We start from the raw sequence: 16,547 nt of genomic DNA on the forward strand, positions 1-16,547 counted from the left end.
AAGAACCTGTTGAGCTTGAGTCTAGTATGGCATCTAGAGCTTGGTACTGAGAGGAGGAGGCGGTGGGCCCTGAGACGGAGCAAGGACTCATTAGAAGTTGAGGCCATCACCAATATGGACAGTGTCGAAACTGTAGCTACTGGAGACATGAATGGATGAGCGAGATTCCAATCTGTCCCTACCTACTATGTAGCAAAACCACATGAAAGGGAACAAGCTTGGCAGAATCAGCGGGGAGAGAGGACCCTGCTGAGCTTGAGTCTAGTCTGGCATCTAAAGCTGAGTACTGGGAGAAGGAGACGGTTGGCCCTGAGACGGAGCAAGGAGGGCATAAGAAGTTGAGGCCATCACCTATATGGACAGTGTCGAAGCTGTAACTACTAGAGACATGAATGGATGAGCGAGATTCCAATCTGTCGCTACCTACTATGTAGAGAAACCACATGAAAGGGAGTGGGCTTAGTGGAATCAGCGGGGAAAAAACACCCTGTTGAGCTTGAGTCTAGTTTGGCATCTAAAGCTGAGTACTGGGAGAAGGAGACGGTTGGCCCTGAGACGGAGCAAGGAGGGCATTAGAAGTTGAGGCCATCACCTATATTGACAGTGTCGAAGCTGTAACTACTGGAGACATGAATGGATGAGCGAGATTCCAATCTGTCCCTACTTACTATGTAGAGAAACCACATGAAAGGGAATGGGCTTGGCGGAATAGACGGGGAAAGAAGACCCTGTTGAGCTTGAGTCTAGTCTGGCATCTAGAGCTTGGTACTGAGAGGAGGAGGCGGTGGGCCCTGAGACGGAGCAAGGAGGGCATTAGAAGTTGGGGACATCACCTATATAGACAGTGTCGAAACTGTAGCTACTGGAGACATGAATGGATGAGCGAGATTCCAATCTGTCCCTACCTACTACGTAGCAAAACCACATGAAAGGGAACGGGTTTAGCAGAATCAGCGGGGAAAGAAGACCCTGCTGAGCTTGAGTCTAGTCAGGCATCTAAAGCTGGGTACTGGGAGGAGGAGGCGGTGGGCCGTGAGACGGAGCAAGGAGGGCATTAGAAGTTGAGGCCATCACCTATATGGACAGTGTCGAAGCTGTAGCTTTTGGAGACATGAATGGATGAACGAGATTCCAACTGGCATCTAGATCTGGGTACTGGTAGGAGGAGGCGGTGGGCCCTGAGACGGAGCAAGGAGGGCATTAGAAGTTGAGGCCATCACCTATATGGACAGTGTCGAAACTGTAGCTATTAGAGACATGAATGAATGAGCGATATTCCAATCTGTCCCTCCCTACTATGTAGCGAAACCACATGAAAGGAAACGGGCTTGGCGGAGTCAGCAGGGAAAGAAGACTCTGTTGAGCTTGATTCTAGTCTGGCATCTAGAGCTGGGTACTGGAAGGAGGAGGCGGTGGGCCCTGAGACGGAGCAAGGAGGGCATTAGAAGTTGAGACCATCACACATATGAACAGTGTCGAAGCTGTAGCTATTGGAGACATGAATTGATGAGCGAGATTCCAATCTGTTCCTACCTACTATGTAGAGAAACCACATGAAAGGGAATGGGCTGGGCGAGATCAGTGGGGAAAAAAGACCCTGTTGAGCTTGAGTCTAGTCTGGCATCTAGAGCTGAGTACTGGGAGGAGGAGGCGGTGGGCCCTCAGACAGAGCAAGGAAGGCATTAGAAGTTGAGGACATCACCTATATGAATAGTGTCGAAGCTGTAGCTATTTGAGACATAAATGGATGAACAAGATTCCAATCTGTCCCTACCTACTATGTTGCGAAACCACATGAAAGGGAACGAGTTTGGTGGAATCAGCGGGGAAAGAAGACCCTGTTGAGCTTGAGTCTAGTCTGGCATCTAGAGCTGGGTACTGGGAGGACTAGGCGGTGGGCCCTGAGACGGAGCAAGGAAGGCATTAGAAGTTGAGGACATCACATATATGGACAGTGTCGAAGCTGTAGCTATTGGAGACATGAATGGATGAGCGAGATTCCAATCTGTCCCTACCTACCATGTAGAGAAATCACACGAAAGGAAACGGGCTTGGCGGAGTCAGCGGGGAAAGAAGACCCTGTTGAGCTTGAATCTGGCCTGGCATCTAGAGCTGGGTACTGGGACGAGGAGGGTGTCGGCCCTGAGACGGAGCAAGGAGGGCATTAGAAGTTGAGGCCATCACCTATATGGACAGTGTGGAAGCTGTAGCTATTGGAGACATGAATGGATGAGCGAGATTCCAATCTTTCCCTACCTACTATGTAGAGAAACCACATGAAATGGAACGGGCTCTTCGAGATCAGCGGGGAAGGAAGACCCTGTTGAGCTTGAGTCGAGTCTGGCATCTAGAGCTGGGTACTGGGAGGAGGTGGTGGTGGCCCCTGAGACGGAGCAAGGACGGCTTTAGTGGTTGAGGCCATCACCTAAATGGACAGTGTCGAAGCTGTAGCTAGTGGAGACATTGCTTTGTAGGGCACTGCCTTTTCCTATCTGCTAGCTGTAACTTTCTTATACGCAGCATGGACAGCCTTGTTAACTGGCATCTACAGCTGGGTACTGGGCAGGCAGCAGCAGTAACAGCAGGAGGAAGGGGTGGTGGGCTCTGGAACAATGTCTGGACGGCATTACTTTCTGGCATCTAGAGTTTTGTACTGGTCAGGCGGCAGCATCAGGTGGATACCACAGAGTGGCAAGGTGACATAGTGTGGAGATGGCAGAAGCAGCAGCAGCAGCATCAGGAGGATACCACAGAGTGGCAAGGTGACATAGTGTGGAGATGGCAGCAGCAGCATCAGGAGACCACAAAGTGACCCGGTGACAGAGTGGGGCGGTGGGTGGCAACACCAGTACCTGCTGACGAAGGTGGGTGAAAGAAGAAGCGCTTGGCATCTAATGTGTGGCATCAGGTGGGGACTTGACTCCAAGGGCCTCTTGCTTCTTACTCCAAGCGCCCAGCGCACGCCGGGTGCGACCCACTCTGAGCACAGTTGCAGGTGGGGAGTTTGACTGGGGCGGTACACCTGTTAAACGGTAACGCAGATGTCCTAAGGCAAGCCTAGGGAGTACAGAAACCTCCCATGGAGCAGAAGGGCAAAAGCTTGCTTGATCTTGATTTTCAGTCTGAATACAGACCGTGAAAGTGGTGCCTTGTAATCCTTCACATTTTTGGGTTAGGAGCAGGAGGTGTCAGAAAATTTAACACAGGGATAACTGGCCATAGAGTGGCACAATGGCAGAGTCTGGAGGTGGCAGCAGCATCAGGAGGTTACAGAGAGGCACAATGACAGATAACTGGCTTGTGGTGGCCAATCATTCATAGTGACATCGCTTTTTGATCCTTCGATGTTGGCTCTTACTATCATTGTGAAGCATAATTCACCAAGTGTTGGATTGTTCACCCACTTATAGGGAATGTGAGCTGGGTTCATTCAGCACATTCAGCTTCTGGACCACAAAGTGGCACAATTACAGAGTCTGGAGGTGGAGGCAGCATCAGTAGGCCACAGAGTGGCACAATTGCAGTCTGGAGTTGGCGACAGCATTAGGAGGCCACAGAGTGGCACAATTACAGAGTCTGGAGGTGGCGGCAGCATCAGTAGGCCACAGAGTGGCACAAGGACATGGTGTGGAGGTGGCGGCAGCATCAGGAGGCCAAGGGTGGCTCAAGGACATAGTGTGGAGGTGGCGGCAGCATCAGGAGGCCACAGAGTGGCACAAGGACATAGTGTGGAGGTGGTGGCAGCATCAGGAGGCCACAGAGTGGCACAATGATAGAGACTATAGGTGGCGGCAGCACCAATAGGCCACAGAGTGGCACAAGGACATAGTGTGGAGGTGGCGGCAGCATCAGGAGACCACAGAGCCACAAGGTGACATAGTGTGGAGATGGCAGCAGCAGCATCAGGAGACCACAGAGCCGCAAGGTGACATAGTGTGGAGATGGCATCTATTCAGATGCATCAGGGGTAACTATGGCCCCCGCCGCACTAAACACCCGCTCTGATGCCACACTACTGGTCGGGCAGGACAGCTTTTCCAGGGCAAACTCGGCCAGTTGCGGCCACAAATCCAGTTTGGCTGCCCAGTAGTCCAGCGGCTCTTCAATGACGGCTGGCAGGGTGCACTCCAAGTATGCCACCACCTGCTGGTTCAGGTTCTGCTCTATGTCCAGCTGCTGGTTAGTAGTTTCTTCACTATGCGGGTGTAGAAAGCTGCTCATCAGCGACTTTAGACTGAGGCTGCTGCTGATGGAGCTGGTACTGCTCCTGCCACCCCACCCCTCCACAGCAGCCATGGCAGTGGAACGTGAGTGCAGAGGGCCCACCCGGTCAGACCTGCGAGAGGATGGACGATGGCGCAGATAGACAGCCGCCAACTGACTACATAGGATGTCTCTGTAGTAGTTCAGTTTGTCCTCCCTCTTAGTGGGTTAAAAAAGGCCCCCATTTTGGACCGGTAGCGAGGGTCCAACAAGGTGGAAAGCCAGAAGTAATCCCCCTGCCGAATAGTGATAATTCGGCTGTCAATGCGCAAGAAAGTGAGCATGCAGCGGGCCATTTCTGCAAGCGACTCGGAGGGATCTCCACTGCATACTGCCACGGTGTGTCTGGGTCCTCCGCCTCCTCATCTCCCTCTTGCTCCTCTGGCTGCTCCTGCTCCTCCTCTCCTGTCACCTGAGTAGAAAAACCACCCATCTGGCTATACATTGCCTTTGATCCAATGTCCCCCTCCAGTTCAGCCCCCACAGGGCTCATGTGGCCGTGAGATCTAGGCGCCACGTCTCCAGTCCTCTGACCAGCCAGATTGACCAGCATCTGTTCCAGGACATGAAGTAGTGGAATGACGTTGTTTATCCCGTAGTCCTGGCAACTTACAAATAACGTGGCCTCCTCAAAGGGCCTGAGCAAACGGCAGGTATCACGCATGAGCTGCCACTGGCTGACATCAAAGTTACACATGGGAGTACTCATATCCGCTTGGATCATCAAGAATTTGTTGATGGCCTTTCTCTGTTCGTATAGTCTGTCCAACATGTGGAGGGTGGAATTCCAACGGCTGGAAACCTCACATATCATGTTGGGGGATGCCGTTTTGCCGCTGCAGCTCAAGGACGGTGTTCTTTGTGGTGTACGAGTGGCTGAAGTGCATGCAAAGTTTCCTGGCTATTTTTATGATGTCTTGCAGATGGGTGGAAGACTTCAGGAACCACTTGACAACCAAATTGATCACCTGTGCCATGCAGGGTGCATGGCTCAGATTTCCTTGACACAGCGCAGACACAATGTTCTTCCCGTTGTCGGTCACCATGGTTCCGATTTTCAGTTGTCGCGGAGAAAGCCATGATTTGATCTCTTGATGAATCACATGGAGCAGTTCCTCCCCTGTGTGACTCGGTTCCCCCGGGCAAACCAGGTGCAGAACAGCGTCATACCGCCGTGCCCTGCACATGTGGTGTGCTGGAGGGGCACTGTGAATTGTCCCTGCAGTGGAGGCTGGGGACACGGTGGAAGATAAGGAGGCAGAGGTGGACGTTGATCTGGACCAGCAGAAGGTGTAAATGACATACAGCTCCCTTTAGCTGAGGTGGTGGAGCCTTGACTGCCTGAAAGCCGGTGCGTGCCACTGGGTGATGGAGAGGTTGCTGCGGCAGGCTGGACCACCACATCGGAGCCACGGTTCTCCCAGGCCACTTTATGGTGACACTGCATATGTTGACGCAGAGCCCTGGTGCCAACATTGGCACCCTGGCCACGCTTCGCCTTCTGCCCACAAATTTTACATATGCCCATGTTAACCTCCTCCAGCAGCTTAACAAAAAACTGCCACACCGCCGCATGATTTTACCCCCAACACTCTGCACTGACTCACTGCTACCGCAGCTGCCTCCGTGAACCCCTGCACCACTACTTCCCGGGCAGGTAGGCTGCTGCAAAGCAGTTGGTCTACCCCGGGCACGTTTGGCTCCCGACCTCCCACTGCTGCCACCCTGCTGACTACCAGCCATGCTACCACCTTGCTGGCTCAGCCGCTGGCTCACGGGCAAGCTGCCACCCTCTTCTCCTGATGATGATGAAGCCTGCACTTATAAATCGTTTTTTGAAATTTTTGAGCACAATGATGTTTCTACTAGCGACTGCACACGTCTCTCCCTGCACTCAGAACGCTGTAAAATGTCTTAATCCCAGATGGCTGAGGCTATTTAGAGGGGTGTGACATCACAGGGCTGGCTGGCTGCTGACTGGCTGTACACAATCCAGTGTACAGTACTGTATTCCAGATGTAGCCAGATGAGGATTTGCACAGCATATACGTTTTCATGCCAAATCGTGCCCTCTTTGACGCAATGTACTGCACCCAGCTGAGCCTCCCCTTGTAAGCCATTAGACTTTCATCAATGCTGACATCTCTTTCTGGCACATAGGTTTGCTGAAAATTTTGTAGAATCACACAAGACACTTCCCAAATTTTCTTCGGTTTTGGTGCAGGATAGGTAGTCTCATCAAATTCTTCACTGATTGCGAAGTGCAGGTACTTCGTTATGAGGGAAAAGCAGTATTCTGGCATGACTGTGCCAAAGAATAGAGTGGCAATCATTTTATTCTTGGACCAGTACCACTTATGCAGGGGTTTGCCCACAACTCCCTGCAGGATCACCAAGCCCAAAAAAAGCCAAATGTCATCCTTGGTCACAGGTTCCCACTTTCTGCTTTCTTGCAAACTTTAGGTGTGGAGTACCTTGTTGTCCAGTGTACCTGCATAAAACAAAAAAAAGGTATTTTAGGATATGTTCTTTTATAGTGTGGTGAAGGTTGCAAGTATTATGTTAGCAAACACAGAGCAGCACACGTTTGCATAAAAAAATAGCAAAAAATTTCAAAAAGTTAGCAAACACAGAGCAGCATAGATGTTGGGATATTAATTTTTTTTTCAAAAGTTAGCAAACACAGAGCAGCATACATGTTTGCATAAAAAAAAATTAGCAAAAAATTTTTAAAAAGTTAGCAAACACAAGAGCAGTTTGTCTCTTTTTTCGATAACTTCATCAGTCAAAAACAACTTTAGGTATGCCAGGGGGTCGTTGCATTCAGCCTCAATTTTCATCCCAGGTGCGCCGGTGAATGGAAATCTTGGTGCTGCCCGGTCCGCAACAAGGTCAGTGGAGCACCATGTGTGCACAGCACTGACCTCAGGTTCAGAATCATCGCTCAGTTCACTTTCGCTGTTTAATGACAAATTTCCTGGTGAATCACTATCGCTCGATTCCACAAGGGACTCCAAATCGCTATCGCTGCCTTCAAATTCCTCCAAAACAGCGCTTGCGCCGGCGAGATGCCTTTTGGATGCTATGTGGTCTCCAGCAATCAGTCAGGAACAATCAAGGTCAAAGACAAAGTGATGAAATGATACATTCAGGAAGTGATTTATTAGCCATCAAAAGGTCAGATCAAGGTCAGGGCTAATAGTGGGCACAATGTAAATCAGGGCACTGGGCAATGATGCTTGGTGCACTAAAATGTGTATTTAAACTTTTATTTTGTGTTTTGTTGTGTATTTTACTGTAAAAAAAATGTAAAAGCAGATTACCTAGTAATCTGCTTTTAAATGCCGCCCAGGTCCCGGCCACGCCGCTGCTCACATCCACAGTTAGATGTGATGCACCATGCAGGATTTCTGCATGGTGCATCACATCTAACTGCGGATGCGATCACTAATAGTAAATTCCAGGGGTGATGCCAGCAGTGATTTCCCGCTGGCATCACCCTCGGAATTTTCTGTAGCTGCTCGCATCACCCAGAGAATGTGACATCTTCCGGGTGATGCGGTGGAGTGATGGATTGTGGGGTCGGGAAATTTAAAAGCAGATTACTATATAAATTATATAAATTTCCCACCCGGCCACGCCCCCCGACGGACAGGCGCCCCTGCATCACAGCGGGATCGTCCGATCACCGCTGGAGCATGGAGCAGAGGTAAGGGGAGGCGTCCAAAGCTTTTTGCAGGTTTTTTCCACCTCGAGTCACACTCAGGATTACCGCTAAGGGGGTTAAAGAGGCATTACAGCAGCATTTACAGCCTATAACAGAAATTGTCACTAAACATGGGGAAGAGCTGCAAAGCATGCAACGCATTAGCGATTTGGAAGATGATTTATTGACTGCCTGAACACAACAGCAGTCAGTGACAATGATCAGTACTTGCTATTACAAGAAAAGGTAATAGATATGGAAAATAGAGCACGCCACAATAACTTGCGCATTATTGGTGTTCCTGAGTCATTTAAGCCCTCTGAATTGTTCCATCACTCTCCCTAAATCTTTGGAGCTTCCAGTACCCATGAAGATAGAGAGGGCCCAAAGATTGGGTCCCCCCCAGCTCAATAAGCCCTTTCCTTGAGTTCCAAGAAAAAAGTCTCAGATGATTCTACAAAATTTCCAGCAAAGCCCATGTGCTAGAAAGAGATGTCAGCATTGACAAATGTCTAATGACTTACAAGGGGAGGGTCAGCTGGGTGAAGTACATTGCGTCAAAGAGGGCACGATTTGACTTGAAAACGTATATGCTGTGTGAATCCTCATTTGGCTACATTTGGAATACGGTACTGTACACTGGAAAAGGGACACAGTTCAACCCCAGATACAGCCATTATGGATTGGCAACATCTTCAGTGCTATCCCTCATTGAGCCATTGCTAGATCAGGGCTATTGTGTCACAACTGACAATTTCTACACCTCTCCTGAGCTTTATGAGTTCCTTCTGCAACACAGAACAGATGCCTATGGAACCGTTAGAGCTAACCAGAGCAACCTGCCATCAATGTTTGCAAAAGAGAAGCTGAAGACAGGAGAAATTGTTGCCTGGCAGAAAGGAAAGATTATAGCCCTGAGATGGCGTGACAAGAAAGATGTGTGCCTGATGAGTACTGTCCATGATGCCTCCACTGTTCTGGTACACACAAAACGTGGGAAAGAAGTGATGAAGCCTTAGGTGGTGATTGACTACAACAACACCATGGGAGGAGTCGACAGAGCGCTGACCAAGCTATGACATTCTACCCAGCGATAAAAAAACAGCAAAGGAAGTACTACAAGAAGATTTTCAGGCATCTAGTTGAGCAGTGCCTATAGAATGCCTACATTCTGTACAAAAAAAATAGTCAGAGGCCTGTGAATCATTCAGACTTCATTTTGAAGGTTTCCGAATCCATAGTCAGGAACCACCAAACACCATCAGTCAACCCAGAACGCCTGACCGGTTGTCACTTCACTTAATACATCCCACCAACCCAGACAAAGATGGCACCTACAAGGATGTGCGTGATTTGCTGGTCAAAGACCAATGACAGAGGAAGAAACGCAAAGAAACCAGGTTCAGGTACTGTCCTGACTGTGAAGTTGGACTTTGTGCAGCACCCTGCACACCCTGGGATGTCTACTAAAAATGTGAATATTTTTTTTTCTAAAATCTGCATTTAATATATAATAATATTTATCAATAATATTACACCCTTGTTTGGAAAATATCAGTGAGAAAATTTTGATAAAATATATATTTTTTGATAAATTACATTGTTGTGGTCTATTATTTCATTATGTTTTATAATTATATATTATATTATAATTTATGATTATAATATAATAAATAAATATAATTATTATACCCAGGAGTTAATCCTAAGAATTACAGGCCCACAATATAAACAAAAATTTCTATGCAAAAAAAATAGGATCATTTTTTGCATAAAAAAACTGACAGAATTATAATGCTAGGGGGGTTAATATCTTGTAGCAGAGTAGGCTTAAGATACTGGGGGACCTCCTTAGCCAGCTTGGTGTAGTCTATAGCCTTGCATGAATGTGTAGAGGACTCTGTCCTACAAGAAGTGGAAGACTCGTCTGCGTGGTCCCGCATGGCGTCGGCCATCTTGGCCTGTGTAGCCTTCTTCCCTGCCTGCTTCTGCTGGGATCGTCTGGAGGACTGAGAGCCCGAGATGAAGCGTTCCATCCGTCCTCTGCTTTCCGCACTCTCACCACACGGAACAGGGGGGGCACGGGGTGAAGTTGGTAAGGCACGGAGGGTGGATGAAGCCGGAGCCGTCCTGCACACCGTCGCTGAATTTTTATGTTTGTGTTTTAGAATTAGTCTGAAAATTTAAGGAAAACATTTCGGGGCATCTTCATTATTGGTTTTATGCATATTGTAAAATGAGCTTCTAGTCATATAGAGTTAAGTGGTAAATTGATACACCTGCACTAGTGAATACAAACATACTTTAACAGCTATAACAGCTATAGCTATTGTAACAAGATGAAAGTATTTTGGGGGCAACAAGTGTCAGGAAGGGCTAGAAAACAACACAAAACACTCAGGCACTGCTTATTTAAAAGTTAGTACTTATCTTTATTGTTAAATGTTATAGGTTCCCATTTCTTATTATTTCAATTATTGTCAACATCCCTAATTACAAGAGACTGTTAGGAGGCATAGAGTAGGTAGCAAATAACATTTTTCATAAAAATTTCAAATTTTTTTTTACCATCTACTTCTTTAAAACATATCAATAAAAGTCTTCTTTTCTTTATAAACAATGATACCAAGATGACATGTTGCTGAAATTTTTATGAAAAAATAACTGTCGTTAAAGCCCCACTTTTCTACCTATTCTATGCCTCCTAACAGTCTCTTGTAATTAGGGATATTGACAGTAAATGGAATAATGACAAATGGGATTCTATAACAATAACAACAATTTATTGATGGTAGAAGTACCCAAGGAACCTCATCCCAGAATAAGAATACTTTATGACTCATTGATTATTTTTGGCATAATCTGATCAAAGTTTATAGCCCAGAGGAAAGAGATAAAACAAATAGGGAAGGTCCTTTTGTTGTTTGGGTGGCTATTGTGTCAATATTCTCGCTTTTGTTTTGTTTTTTACTTTTTGTTCATAATTATTTTTTGTTTTCTGTCTTCCTTTGTTGTTTAACTCTGATCTGTGTCCAAATATGAATTTCTGTGGCAGTAGTTGGTTGGGCCTAATGGAAGATGTTAAATCTTCCAACTTGGTAGCTAACCAAAAGAAAACTGACATCAATATGGTATACTTTAAAATGAAGGGGATATTGAAGAGAAAATCAGTTGTATACTGGCAAATTGAATATTTTGAGAAGTATATTCAAACGCAAAGTAACCCTATGAGTTTACGGATTAAAATTTTTCCAAATGTAAAACATACTGATAGAATTAGCCAGGGATGGGAAGGGATACTTCAGGAGGCTTCAAAACAAATGATGCAATCATTGATCAAGTACTATCAAGCTGAACTGATTGAATTAGATTTGAAATTACAGGAGAATCAGGAGCAGCATAAAAATATCTTGAAATTAGATACATTTAAAATAAAAGAGCAACAGCTGCACTCTTTTTAGCTAGATTGAACAAAGATATCCTCTTGAAAAAAGAGAATAAATATCATAAGGACAAACAAGCATTTGAAATGGGAAGAGCATACAAATGGGACAATACATTCAATTATAAGAAAAGGGGATAGTCCCGGGATGTCGCTTAGTCTGAAGATGAGGATATACCCTATGCGGAGGGCACTGAGTCGGTTGGCTCATCACACACATCACAGGCAAAATACACATTTGCAATCCCTTAAACATCAGAGTTATAAAAGATCTAAAAGCACTTTTCACTAGAAGGAATCAATAGCCAAGAGACGTTCATCATACACAGATAGTGTCACATATTCACAAGCACCTATGAATATAAAGGTACATATGAGGTTAAATCCAGCACAACTATCACAAACAACACACAAGATTCATCAGGCCTGTATACAATCTGATCAAAATAATGCTGTAACACTACCCCGAATAATGCCACAAGACCAAAGGGCACATCAGTACAGTCTACCAATACAGTGGACTACATTTCTTCATCTTCTTCTTTTAAAGGGAACCCCGTAAAGGATGGTACTTTAAAGGGCAAAATCAATAAGTTCTTCCAGAAGGTAAGCCAGTGAATTCGGATTTTGACATTGGTAATTTATCAAGTTACACCCTAACAGGAACAGAGATAACATTGTTAAGGTTGGGAATAAATTTTTGTCCCCAAAATAGATTGGATCATTTTGCTTGGTGAAGGACATACATCTGTTTGCACGAAATGTATATTTTAAATCGATTTTTGACAAATCTAAGATAGAATACGAGGAGAATAGTTACCTGCAATCAGAAGAATTTGCTTCTTTTAATATGCAGGATTTTGGAGTACTAAGAGACTTGATACAATTATTAGATGAAAATGAGATTGACCCTCCAACCGATTAAACTGAAAAAGTGGACAATTGGAGGGGTGAACAAACGCTGTCATTGGAAACAGATCCAAATGTTAGGAAACGTTCTCAGAAGTTTCCCAATTGCTCCTGTCACCCACAAATATCAGCCTTTGTTAAACAAGTCACGCGGGAGATTGAAGGCATAAAATCAAAAAAGCAACATCCTAGCAATCTTTCAGGAGAACAGTGGAAAGCGTTGAAATCACTGCAAAAGAACAGAAGTATCACTATCAAACCTTCTGATAAAGGAAGAAATGTAGTGATTCTGGATAACAATCAGTACAAAGCATTGTGTAAGAAAGTAAGTAACCAGGAATGGTATTGTGAAATTCCAATGACAATGGCTGAACAGTTTAATCAGGAGTATAAGATGCTAATATTAGAGTCCCTAGGTAACAATGTAATTTCCCAACAAACATTTGAATATTTACAAATGCCAAATCCCGAATTGGCTTTTTACACGCTCTCGAAGATTCATAAGAACTCAAAAGATCCACCAGGAAGGCCTATTGTTTCCGGATACATAAACTTAACAAGCGATGCAAGCAGACTTGTGGATTTATATCTATGACCACATGTGTACGAAATACCATCTTTTTTAAAAGACACGCTTGAACTGTTTAAACAGATAGGGAATCTCACGGTACCATCTGAGTCATTATTCATCACTATAGACATAGAATCCATGTATTCTAGTATCCCCAATGATATGGGCATTACAACTTTAGGAAGGTTCCTGATGGAGAGAGATAAAACTATATGGCCATATTCAGAGTTCATCTTGGAATTGCTGAGGTTTATCCTCACTAGAAATATTTTTTCTTTTTGACAATGTACTGTACCTACAAACCAAGGGAGTAGCCATGGGCACATGTTGTGCTCCTGGCTACGCCAACCTATATTTGGGGGGTTGGGAAAGGGACCTCTTTTGTGATGAGGCCTTGTCTATGTACCTTTGCCATACCTCATAGGGCTCATCATTGTACCGGAAAACTACAGCTGGAAATACCATACTTTTTGCTACCAGTGCCCACCCTACTCCTTTGATACATGGCATTCCCTACTCCTAATATTTGCAGGTTAGGATAAACTGCTCAGAGGATAGGGATTTTGAGGAACAGACCAAAGAGCTATACGATCGCTTAAGAAATAGTGGTTACAGTAGAAAAAGAGTGTATCAAAGAGTAAAAAAATCAGATTGACATAGTTTTTTGTATCCTAAAAAGGCAACACAAGAGTGAACATGTAAAGATAAGACAGATTATATCTAAATATTGGCCGATATTGATAAGTGACCCAAAAATTAAGAAGCATGTTTCCCATAGACCTCAGATTGTCTATCGATGAGCACCTTTTTTAAGAAACATGCTTGTAAGAAGTCACTTTCAAGAGATCTACTTGCCAATGGAGGTGAGAGTGGGCACTACAAGATGTAATTCATGTAGTTAGTGCTGATGGATATACGATCCGGAGGTTAGGTCTTTTAAGGGGAACCTACCTTGTACAATAACACCTAGATTAAAGAGGATGGTGAACTGCAATACATTTGGGATCATTTCTTTGGCTTTTTGTACTTGCGGTAGGTACTATGTGGGTAAAACGAAAAGATGTTTTCGGAAAAGAATATACGAGCACATATACCTAATCACTGAGAAGATCACCACACCTCTTAGCCGTCACATAGCACTACAACAAAATTATGACACAAACTCCCTTAGATTTTTGGCTCTGGAAGACATATCTTTAGTTGCTAGGGGAGGGGACCTAGATAGGTGGCTGTTACAAGCCGAAACAAAATGGATTTTCCAGCTGAAAGCAATTTTTTTATCCAGGCTTGAATGACACCTTTAGTTCAAATCCTTTTTATAGGTAGAAATGAAGAGACACAATTGAACCTGATATACATTGATGATGGATTTTGCTTTATGTTGTGGTATATGTTTTTTTTTTCATGTTCTTTCCTTTTCTTGTCTTGTCCCTTTTGTCCTATGTTGTGGTATGTTTTTTTCACATGTCCTTCCATTTCTTGTTTTGTCTCTTTTTTAAAATAGGGCTTACAATGAGATGTATATATCTATTAAATAATGAAGGAGAAACAAAATTGGTTTATTAAATGGATGTGTCTTAGATAGGGACTCACGGGAGAATTATGACGCCATTGAGGTGTCCCCATGTCTCCCCATTTAGCCTCAGCACATCAGGCTAAAAGATCAGACAACAGCTGCTAGGGATGTAACTGTAATGATAACTGCCATGATTGAAAAGATGTTGCCATCATAATGTTGTAATATTGTACTGCAATGAATACTATTTGTTGGAATGTTACAGTGTTACATTCTAATGAATTATGGTGGAGACTTTTTATTTTTGTGCTGGAATATTGTAGCACAAAAGTGTTGTAACATCGCAGAGGTGGAATGTTACAGCACATAATATTACAATTAACCCTAATATGTTTTCTGTAATATACAAAAATATATACTAATTTGTAATGAATTGTAAGTTTGTTGCAGAAAAGTCTTTAATCTTTCCCAGCCCTATGTGAACCGCACGCTGAGACTGTTGCCTGGGATGCATTCCACGAGTAAGCCAGAAGCTCGGCTCCCTGTGTGTGACGTCCATTGTTGGCGCCGGCTCACGTGGGGCTGAGACGTGAGTCCCGTGCCAGCCGGTGTGGGTAGGTATAAGAGGAGGTCCTGGACCTGCAGTGCGGTATGCACCATGTTGCGGGAGCCCACCACGGAGGATTTTTTTTGGGCTCTCCACCTGGATATTGGAAATCAGCGCTTTTCTGAGTAAGGATACAGGGGGCATTTTCAGTGGAAATGAATATGTTAAATACAAGGCAGCTCGACTGTCTATCAGATACTCCTTTGGATGCTGTACAAACAGTGAAAGAAAGAGAGAAGGGTGCATTGATAAAAACATTCTTTTTTTTTTTGGTGGGGGTTCTTTGACTCTGTGAATTTGTGGCTGATGACCTTTGTTGGATGGCGAGAGTATGTATTAAACAATATGAATTATGGTGAAGCTCTTTTTGAAACCATATATTTGTGTAAGGCGCCTGGACACACAAACCACAGCCAACTCCAAGAATCCTTTTGTCAAGCTTTAGTCTCATCGTAAAACAAGACAAGGGTTATTCACAGATGATTAGTCTGATAAGTGTTGTACAGAAGGGTAAGGCAAAGTCAGGTCAGGGCAGGCAAGAGTAGTCACAAACAATCCAAGGTCAGGGCAGGTGGAGTTCAGGAAGAATCAGGTATCAGACCGGGTTGCTATTGGCAACGACACAACAGGTTATTATGAAGATACACAGAGAACGCACCCAAGCACACTGTACACACAGAGGCTTATAGTGGGCAATGGTGTTCAGGACAGGTTCTCCCTAAATGGCCAGAATTCCCAATTACCTTGTGCCACCTGGCTCCATTTGATTGGAGGATGAATGATTTCCCTGTGGCCGATTGGCCACACGGAATTCAAGCTAACTATGTCCCACCCCGTGGCCAGGCAGCCAAGTGCCTCACCCCCCTGAGGTACAAGAGGCACCCGTGGTAGTGCGCGCACCTCTTCCCACAGCACCCCTGGGACGCGTCCTACTTTGCACATCCGCAGGAGTGCTGAGAACAAGACTTTCTCTGTTCACGTCCATAGGTAGGCCACCTGGCCGAACAGTAGTTCGGCTAGAACGGATCCCTCCGCCTGCAGGGAGAGAGATGCTGCGAGCAGGGCAGCCTCGGCCATGCTGCCTGCTGCAGCTGCGCCTCTCTCGCTGGCTGTGATCCCCAGGGACGCCGCGGGCTCGCTGGAAAGGTAAGTTACTTACAATTTGGTACTAAATTGTTTGAACTTGTGGAGAGCACTGGGATTTTCCTTGTCTTTGTGGGGATGGGGGCCTCTTTTATATCATCTAACTAGGAAGAGCCAGGCAGGCATCTCTTTATGAATATCCAGAAAATGTCAGCATCAGCACCTTATTGTATGGTATCTGAAGTAAACAATTTTACACTGATCTTAACCTCCTGGGCATTACACTGATGTCTAGATTTCTGTACCAAAAGCGTTACACTGTTTTTCATGAAATTTTTTTTTTTACATTTTAGACCTGTAAGTTACACAGAAATATGTCCGAACAAGGGTCTAGTAGATATCATGAATATAAAAAAAAGTTTGAAACACACAATCATGTAAAAAAAAAAA

The sequence above is a fragment of the Pyxicephalus adspersus genome, chromosome 2 (genome assembly GCF_032062135.1).
Source record: "Pyxicephalus adspersus chromosome 2, UCB_Pads_2.0, whole genome shotgun sequence".
NCBI lineage: Eukaryota > Metazoa > Chordata > Amphibia > Anura > Pyxicephalidae > Pyxicephalus > Pyxicephalus adspersus.